The sequence below is a fragment of the Ceratosolen solmsi genome, unplaced genomic scaffold (genome assembly GCF_000503995.2).
Source record: "Ceratosolen solmsi marchali unplaced genomic scaffold, CerSol_1.0 scaffold6, whole genome shotgun sequence".
In the NCBI taxonomy this organism is placed as follows: domain Eukaryota; kingdom Metazoa; phylum Arthropoda; class Insecta; order Hymenoptera; family Agaonidae; genus Ceratosolen; species Ceratosolen solmsi.
Window position 1 is genome coordinate 3,260,197 of NW_011948414.1, and position 10,220 is coordinate 3,270,416.

Below are 10,220 nucleotides of genomic sequence, written 5' to 3' on the forward strand. Positions count from 1 at the left end.
ATCTGCTTTTGCAGTATAGGTATCTCCGTTAGTAAACTTAGTATTATATAATTTTAATATTCAATAAAAACTACGATCGTTTTATCGAATTTTTGAATTGTGAAATTAATCTATTTAACCTTTCAATAGATTTTAATTGTGAATTAATTTATTAATAACTTGTTGGAGTTTAATTGGTTTAATAACTTCATTATTATCTATGTATTGAATTCTATTTATATTTATAATGATTATGATCATCTATGAACAGTAAAATAACAAATAACTTATGTCATTCATAACTTCATAAATTCATAATAAGTATTATATAAAAATTTCAAAATACATTACTGAAATGTCATGTTTCACAATATAAAAGTGGCAAATAAAATTATTAAAAATTATTATTAAAAATTTATGATAAATACAAAATTGTATCAAAGCATTAAAGTATTAATGTAGTGATTATCAGCGGTAGTTCGAACAATTATTACATTTGTAATAATAATAATAATGTTTACAAATACTATAAAACAGTTTTAAAGTATTACCGAATTATATTCAAGTCGGCTGATTAAATTAATATATAAAAGAAAAACAGATTAAAATACCATATTAATAATTTGCCACTAATTTAAAAGATAAGATAAATTAGAAAATTTTACATTAATAAATACGGACTATGAAAATAAAATGAAATTTAAATTTTTCTTTTATTAAACACATTTTTTTTTTCATTTTATGTTAATTTTGATTAAATTTAGTAAATGAAAAATGTAATTTCCTCTTTATTTCAAATGATTTAAAACAAAAAAAAATTGAAAAATTGTATTCAACAGCATGAAAATATTCGGGATGCTTCGATAATATTCACTTATATATATATATATATATATATATATATATATATATCTTTTATATAGAATAATTTTATATTAATAAAAAAAATTATTTTTTACTATAACTTTTTAGATCAACCTTATTTTCATTGCACTCATACATTTAAAACAATTAGACATATTAGATAAGGTAGATATAAGTTTATTTAATTGTAATAATACACATAAATTATTACTGTACAATATCTGTAATAAGAAATAATATAAAATAAATTTTCCTTGCTAATTGATAAAATTTCAATGTTTGCAATACTTTCTGAATATAAATGTCTTTCAGGGCTTATAATAATTTATATATATATATATATATATATATATATATATATATATATATATATATAAGTGAATATTATCGAAGCATCCCGAATATTTTCATGCTGTTGAATACAATTTTTCAATTTTTTTTTGTTTTAATAAAACTTTAAAAAATTAGAATATTTATAATTACAGTTTTTCGACATTATATGATGAATTATTTATTTTAAATACCTTTCATTCGTAAGAATACTATTATTAGCTTAAATTTGTCGGTATTAGTCACACATTGAGAATTTAAAAGTAAATGATTAAAAATTAAGTAAATACGCATTGACAATAATGTTTCAATTGCCAGAAAATTACAATTGCATGATTACGTTTAAAAAAAAAAGAACAGGAGAAAATTAGCTTTCCGTAAATCTTTTAACCGAGTACTTTTTGTCTAATGTAATATAAGAAAAATCTAAAGGTAATATATGCCTTGTAAATATGGGAACAATCAAAATCTGATAGACTTTTCGATTCACTTAGATTTATTATCAATCTAATGAGTAATTGACTCATAAATTATTTGTATTTTTGCAAATCCTTCGTAGACTTTCAGTTGTCAATCGCGATTATGCCTAATATAAAATCACTTACACTAAACGGTATATTAGTGTAAAATTTAATTTTTACTCGATTAATTAATATCAAAGATAATGATAAATGATATAATAGACGATAGGTTCTGGCTTTTATAATAGAAATTTTTTAAACATTTATCTATGAAAAAGATTGTCTTATCAACATACGCGTATACAACAATACAGTGTATGGATCTCTATCCATAATATAAATTGATTATAGCACTTGTAATCTAAGAATTAATGATAAATTATGAAAAGCGCATATACTATTATTAACTTTATAAAAAGACATTTCAAATATACAGTTACACTATCTGTCTGTGACGTGTGTATGAGTGACTGACTGACTTTTATCGCTAAATAATTGTAAAGGAATTTGCATGATTTCATCATCATAAACCTGAAAGTTATATAAAATTAAATTATAATTAATCTAAAAAGTGCAAATGCTTCGTGTAATTTTTTAACACGTTTGTGCTAACAAATACAATGCTTTAATTAACAATTGGCTTAAAATGACTTAATAACAAAGATAATAAATAATCTATTAAAATAATTTCAGTTTCAAATGTTTTTTTTTTGTTTTTGTTTTTTGTTTTTTCTATAACAGTGATAAACAAAAATTAAACAATAAATTTTAACTAAAAGTCTTTTAAATATTTCATTTAATTTATGTATCTTTTAACATTTTTCCTTTGCTTATTCATATTATTTTTATATTTTATGACTTCTATAATGGTCAGTTGGATCGAAAAACAATTTTGTTTTATTTCTTAAATCAATCTTGAGTTTATTTTTATTGCTTAATATGACTAATGGAATGATTGGTAAGAAGGCCCATTGATAAATAAATATTATTTCAGCTGTCGATGTATGTATATACTAATATTGACATATTATTACATTTTTATCGTGACTTATATTTACGAATACTTGCATTGTTATGAGCATCTTTATAGAAATACTATTTTTATGAAAAGAAATTTAAAGAGTTCACTTGATACGGATATATTAGTAATATATTTGGAATTATAAATTATTCATCATAACAATATTTAAAAAAAAAAAAAAAGAAACAATAAATTATGTCATTCGTAAAATAAAGTTTTTTTTTTTTTTTTTTTTTTTTTATAAAACGTTTATATTTATCGTTGATACACTTTTCTTGAAACATTTTATAAAAATTTATATATTCCCTATCAAGCAATCCATCCCTATTTACATATTCAAGATTTTCAAAAGTGATTTTTTCCACTTCATATTCACTTATTATTATTTTAATGATTATTTAATAAAATAACCACTATTTACAAACTAAAAAAATTTATTTTCAAATATCGGTAGAAAATTATAAATAAGGAAATTGCAAATATTACTTGTGTATCATATTTAATGATTATGGTTATTGTCGGTCGAAAGAAAAATTATTAACGATCATAAATAAACATAGATTAAATTTTTAAACTAATGAATTCCTTACCTTCTAATTACTTAATAATAAGCTTATGAAAAAGCCATTAACAATTAAAACTTATTTAAACAGCTATTTGTTCGGGAATAAGTTTATAATTCAATGTTGTAAATTTCATTAAATCTATATTATAGAGAATTATAAGGATTTTATAGATGAATTATATCATTATGATTATATGGATGATTTATAGGGCAATAAACATTAACAGTCTGTCTCACGTACGGTATTTATTGTAACATATAACTGACAACAATATAATATTTACAGCTTTTAAGTATGGGCATTATTATATTTAATTCCCTTTAGAGGACATATATATATATATATATATATATATATATATATATATACATAAATAAATAAATACATAGTGCGTGGGGTGCGTGTCACGCGTGCTTGCGCTTGTATGCGCCTACGTATGTATAAACTTATGTTTATATATATATATATATATATATATATATATATATATATGTACTCATTATCACTTCAAACTAATAGTTATTTTTAAATGAACAGCCAATCTGTTTATTACAATTATTATGCAAGCTACTCTATTTTTACGGACTTTTCTCTTAAAAATTTTCTAATATTCTCATTTTCTCAGTTTTTTCCGCCGAAATATTTGTAACGTACGTTATCGTTACTGATATTTTTCTATTGTACTTTTTATTCATTTCTCATTACGATTCTTTACTCTCAGTTTTTCATTAATATATCAAAACTGAATCGGTGCTTTCTCTTTTGCAGAAAACTAATTGTATAAATTTACTAGATGGATGGACACATTACTATAAAATATCTTTTATTATCGCGCATGTTTCCTTGAATATTATGATTCTTGTGAAAAAATGTTCAGCCGATTTCAGACTTTCTTTGAGCGTATTGTAATTGTTGATCGGTTTGATTTTCAGCTTTTGAAAAATTTTTCTAACACCAGTTTGTTAATTTTATCGTTACCAATTTAAGCGATGTAAATTCAACAAAACTCTTTCTCCCTTTTGTCGAAAGATTTTCAATACTTAAACTTCGTGTATATTTTTATTGTCTTATTAGTAATAATTTTAGGCGCTTCATAATAATATTGTACCATTTTTCAATATCACTAAAATTAATATAAAGAACAATTCCCATTTATTATTTACTCGTGGATAGGTTTTGATAATTTAAAAACAATTTACATATAAGCGCGAGAGAGGTGAAGCGAAGACACTGCGTGAGATTTTTATCTGCGGCACATTAAGAAATCGAAGTTAAGTCAACGGACACATAATTAATATAATAAATTTTTGAATACCAACGCAAAATAAATGCAGTTATAGTTCAGTAATAGTTTCTATACTTTTTTTTTTTTTTTTTTTTTTTTTTTTTTTTATTTTCCAGTTAATAATCGAAAAATTAAGTGATTTTTGTTCCTATTCATTATTTACTTAACGTTAAAACTACTTCTTAATATAATGAAGAATGCTTTATAGTGAAAATAAAATGTTTTTTAGTATGAAATAATTATATATTTTTAATATGCATGAAAACCGTATTTATCCAATCTATATATTATTATTTTTATAAATTGCGTTGATTAAACGTATAAATGATATAAAAGTTATTTTTTGTTTAAATACCTCAATATAACATTTCCAATAAAATCTACTGAATTTTAATTGCACTTACTCGTCTTTATTCCATATTTTTGTATTAATCTTCGCGTCTACAAAACCCATTGATATGAATATTTGTATTTTTGTATACTATTCTTAACGATCCGTAATGTATTTTTTTTTCTTTCTTTTTTCCGTGCACACGGCAGATATCGAATTTATGTACATCGCGTGTACGTAAATAAACATCCATTGAATTACTCGATAATAAATTAATAATGATAATAATAATAGCAATGTGTTAATACAAGTAATAGTATCACGCAAGCATATTAGAATTCATTACAATTCATACAAAGCAGAAATTAAATCTACGTTTACTTTTCAAAACTTCAAAATTTTAAAGTATTGTAAAAATTCTGAAATAAGATGCTTTATAAAAGAACAAAAAATCTCGTATAGTAAAATTCTGTTTGTATGTAATTTTCATAACATTGCAATTAGCACCATTTTTATGTCCCTACAATATCTTTGAGAAAAGTTACAAATTATTTTAACTTTTCAAATAATTAACAGCAATGAACTTATTTAAATATGCAAAGTAGTTAAATGACGTGCATAATTACAACATATTATTAATACTATTAAATATATATTAGTTTTTTTTATATACGCAACGACTGAAATAGTACTTGTTATTTAATCCAATTCGGTAAAATTTATTAATATAACATCTATTTATAAGTGAAGTCTGATATTATGGCACTTGTACTTAACATAAATTTGATAAATATTGAATAATTGTTTATTATAATGTAATCTTGTTTTTACAAAATGCATACACATCTTGAGATTAAATATTCTATATTATATAATAGGAATAAATTTATTTAAAAATATAGTTTATCAACTGATAGATAATTTCGATTGCTCTCTTACTCGATTAAAATAAGAATATATAAATTATAATAATAGAATATACAAATATATAATATTTTTTAAAATATTCGTTAATCGATTTGGATTGTATGTAATTATAAAAATCTATCTTTACCTGGAATTATGGAATTATTCAATATTTTCACAAAGGATTCATCTCGCGATCTAATATACATTTATTACATTGGATTCAATATATTTTTCGAATAGATAAATGAAGTCTAATATTAAATTACTTTCTTATATCATAGTGTAATTAAAATAAAGTAAAAACAGCAAATTACTTAAGCAACGATAATGTTATTAATAATGCAAAAGCATTTCGTTCCAAGAGAATTATGATATATCGCCATTTCTCTATTGTCCTTTAAAGTATATAAATTAATGATTAAATTGCGGATGATAAGAATTCAGTTTCCATACATTTGTCTACTTAGTTATATAATTATGTCTACTTATTTATATAATTTATATAAATTATTTATATAAAATAATTTTGAATAAATTAGTCAATGATAATTCATTGAACAGTTACACATCGATACGATTGAGAATATTTTATGTACCGACAGAAAGCAGTGATTTAAAACTATTTAGAATAGAAATTCACGTATAAGTTTCGGTTATATATATATATATATATATATATATATATATATATTTTTTTTTGTTTGTTTATTATTATTTTCCATATCCTTGAAATTCTAGGAGCTTGGAATGAATATATATATATATATATATATATATACATACATACATATACGCATATACATAATTGGTATATCTCTCAAAATAATCTAATCACCAATTTCCTATGATAATGTGATTGATTGTGTTAAAATAAACTATTTAATTGAAATAAATTTAATAATAAGTATTTATTTAAAATGTATATAAATCGAAGTACACTTTTCTTTCTTATATATACATACACGTAAATTTTATTTCTGTATGCATAATTTTCTATTCTGAATCGAAGAATTGGAATTTCTTTTTGAAACATCAACATATACTTAATATAAAATTCAGACATTTTTTCAATTATTATTTTAAATTTATTATTTATTTATGAGATTTCATAGATTTAATTGATTTTCACTGGCCTTTATAAATAAAGCGAATAATGGTACTTTTAAGTATCCTATAATAGAGATAATTAGTTATTGTCAAAATTATCTTCCATTCCATTAAAATTGATCTTCCAAGCTCCTTCGACTATTACTACCATAATAAGACATTTTTTAATTAATTTTTTTTCTTTCCCCCGATTAAATGTAGGCCCCTGTGAACATTGTTATTTATATAACAAAAACTACAGGTAAAAGTTCATTGTTTTTATTATTGTCGTTCCCTAATTATCGTGTAATCATTTTCGTTATGAATTTTATTTTATCCCATCCTCGTCTTTCTAATTATTGTCGGTAACAGATTAATTTTATTGTCATTCATATTTATTGCAGAGATAATCATATTGTATAAAAATCAGACAGTAATTATATATTAAATATATATATATATATATATATATATATATATATATATAATATAAATAACGATAACGAGACAAAAATTATCGTTAAAAATTAAAACAAAATGAATATTTGTATTGAAATAAAATTAGAACATATATGGTTCATTGATTGGAGTATTGATTTTATCATTTGCAAACAAATATATTCATTAGATAGTGAGAATATTTTTTACAATCTATATTTGAATTAGTTGTATTTCAATTAATCTTCAGATAATTTATTTGTATGAAAAAAAAAAAAAAAAAAAATAATAGAAATATTGAACCGAAACATCCCATCTGATTTATCTCAATATTTTTACCAATGCGTAGCACTTGGGGTCGTGATGTCATTTTCTTATTTTTATATATGATTTCGCTCATTCATCCGATCGATCGAGAACACACACCACTGTCTTGTTCATATAATTGATAATAATTACGTGCTCCTTAAAATCTCGTTGCTACCACTATGAATTTACTTTCAATCACGATATTCTAGTCGATCGATTCTGTTTACTTCTTGTAATCACATTATCTCTTCATTCTTTTTTTCATCAATTTTATTTTTTATTTTTTCGCTCATTAAGAACTGCCAATTATTTGAACAATTTTCTATCCGTTAGATCTAAGTCGCGTGATAAAGCAAGCCGAGTATTTCAATATATACGAATAGATTCGAATGCTTAAATAGTTACAGCTCTAATCGTAGTGTCAGCATAAATTTTATCCATATCCGTGATCAATGGTTTACATTAGTTTTTATAAACATCCATCTAAAAACTTTATTAATTATTTTTGCAACTTACGTATCACATTTCTTTGCGTATACTATGGTAAAGAAAGATAATACGTAAACTATTATATATGTCTTTGATTTTAGCTTACCGTTGTATTAGTAAAAAGAAAATACCTTAAAAGGAAGAATTTTTTTTCTTTTTTTTTTTGTTTATTTTTCTCTTTTATGTTTATTATTATTTCAAACAGAAAAAAAAGTGTGCGGAATGTGAGGGAGAAATTGCGAAAAAAGTGAAAAGTCACTAACTACGCGTCAGATCGACTGCTGCAAAGATAGTAGATTTAACGACTTTATATATATATATATATTTCTTTGATTATTTAAGGTGTATTTACTGAAAAAAGTTGAAATGGAAGGATAAGATCAAGAGTTACAGCAGGACTTGATCTGTCCATACCCATGCCCGATGGACGGCTCCTATAGCTAAAAATTGTACAACATGTCGTTTACGCCTGCCTCTTGACAACATACATTGCTATCAACATTTCTTCACTTCTTCAACAAGTTGTATTATAAAAATTTCGATGCAATCAATATATATATATATATATATATATATATATATATATATTGTATTGTAGATAATGGATTCGAGCAATTGCTGACAATTTTACCGTATGCCCACTAGTTAATTTATGATATTATTAAAATATTCCAATTGCAAGCTTGGAAACTTAGAAATTATATTTAATAACAGTGTCATTATTAGTTCGAGAAAATTAATTTCTAAAGAGAAGCGTGTAGATTGTTTTAGAAAAATGTCAACATTTACGTATGATCGGCCTTGTAGTGTCGATTATTTTTTTTCTAAACGATTAATATTTGTTAAATTGATATTATTTAATAATTTCTTTAATGGTTAATAAACCTCTTAAATTTGACGATATGGCAGAGTAACAATTTGTTTCTCAACTATCCGTCTCGTTCGCAAGTACGATTTATATGCGATAGTTAAACCTTCAACTTACAGCGCTTAAGGTTATTTTATTAACCGTCAAAATTTCTCATCACAATCATTCATACAGACTCTTTGAAAATTCACAGCTTGAATAACTATTGGACGAGAACTAAGAGTGCACATATTAAAGTTTAAAATAACTATACAATCTCGGCAATAATGATTATTCAATTTTCGAATTCCACACTTGACAAAATTCAATAAATAATATATCTAATTGACAAATCTATAACGATTTCTATCAATTTACCTCTCAGTAATTGAATTATTTAAATAAAGCAATAAATAATTATCTTTCCAGACGTAACAGGCCAAATTAATATCAAATTTTCAATTGTAAGCTTAATTACTGTTAAGCTTAAATTTTTAGTAAAAAAAAAAAAAAAAAAAAAAAAAAAAAAAAAAAAAAAAAAAAGAAAAGAAAAAAAGATAAAGAATTTTAAGGTATTGTCAATAATTATTGAATTATTAGGCAAACGAGCGACAAAATGGTTATTGTCCGTATCGTTTAAAGCTCTCTTCGTCTTCATCGGTGCTATTGTAATTTGAAAGAACAAAAAATCACGATCAATTGCAAATTTCTTGCGTATTTAAATCGTCGTGAAAGGCTTTGTTTACTCGACGTATTTCAAAATTGAAATCATTGAGCGTGAAAGAGAAGAAAAACAGCTCGCACCAGCTGTTGTTCATACAACTATTTCTCTAATATTTACGAATTTTATAAATTTCGTCAAATGATAAACCGACGCGGCTAATTTTAAATCGAGAAGATCGGCATTCGACTGCACATTCTCTCGATTTCAGAGGTTAATTGACTGACATCTTCCTTGCATTTGCTTATGTGAACTAATTCAAGACGATAGTCGACAGTTTATGTGGTTAAGAGGGCGACTGAATAATAATTTTTTTTACATAAATGACAAGCCAGTAATTATTAACGCTTGAATGCTGATAATGAGCTTTTATTTAGTATGATCTAATAGAAAAATTATCTTCCGTTTCTGTTCGATATGTGTTCGATGTATGTATAACAATTGAAATCTAAGTGAACGATCTCTCGAACGTGTATTTTTTCGAAAAAATCGATTAAAAGCCGAGGATTCCAGGACGATATGTGTAAGAATTACTGTAATTCAGTCGACGTTTTAAAATCCCTTCACCTAACCACTACCACTTC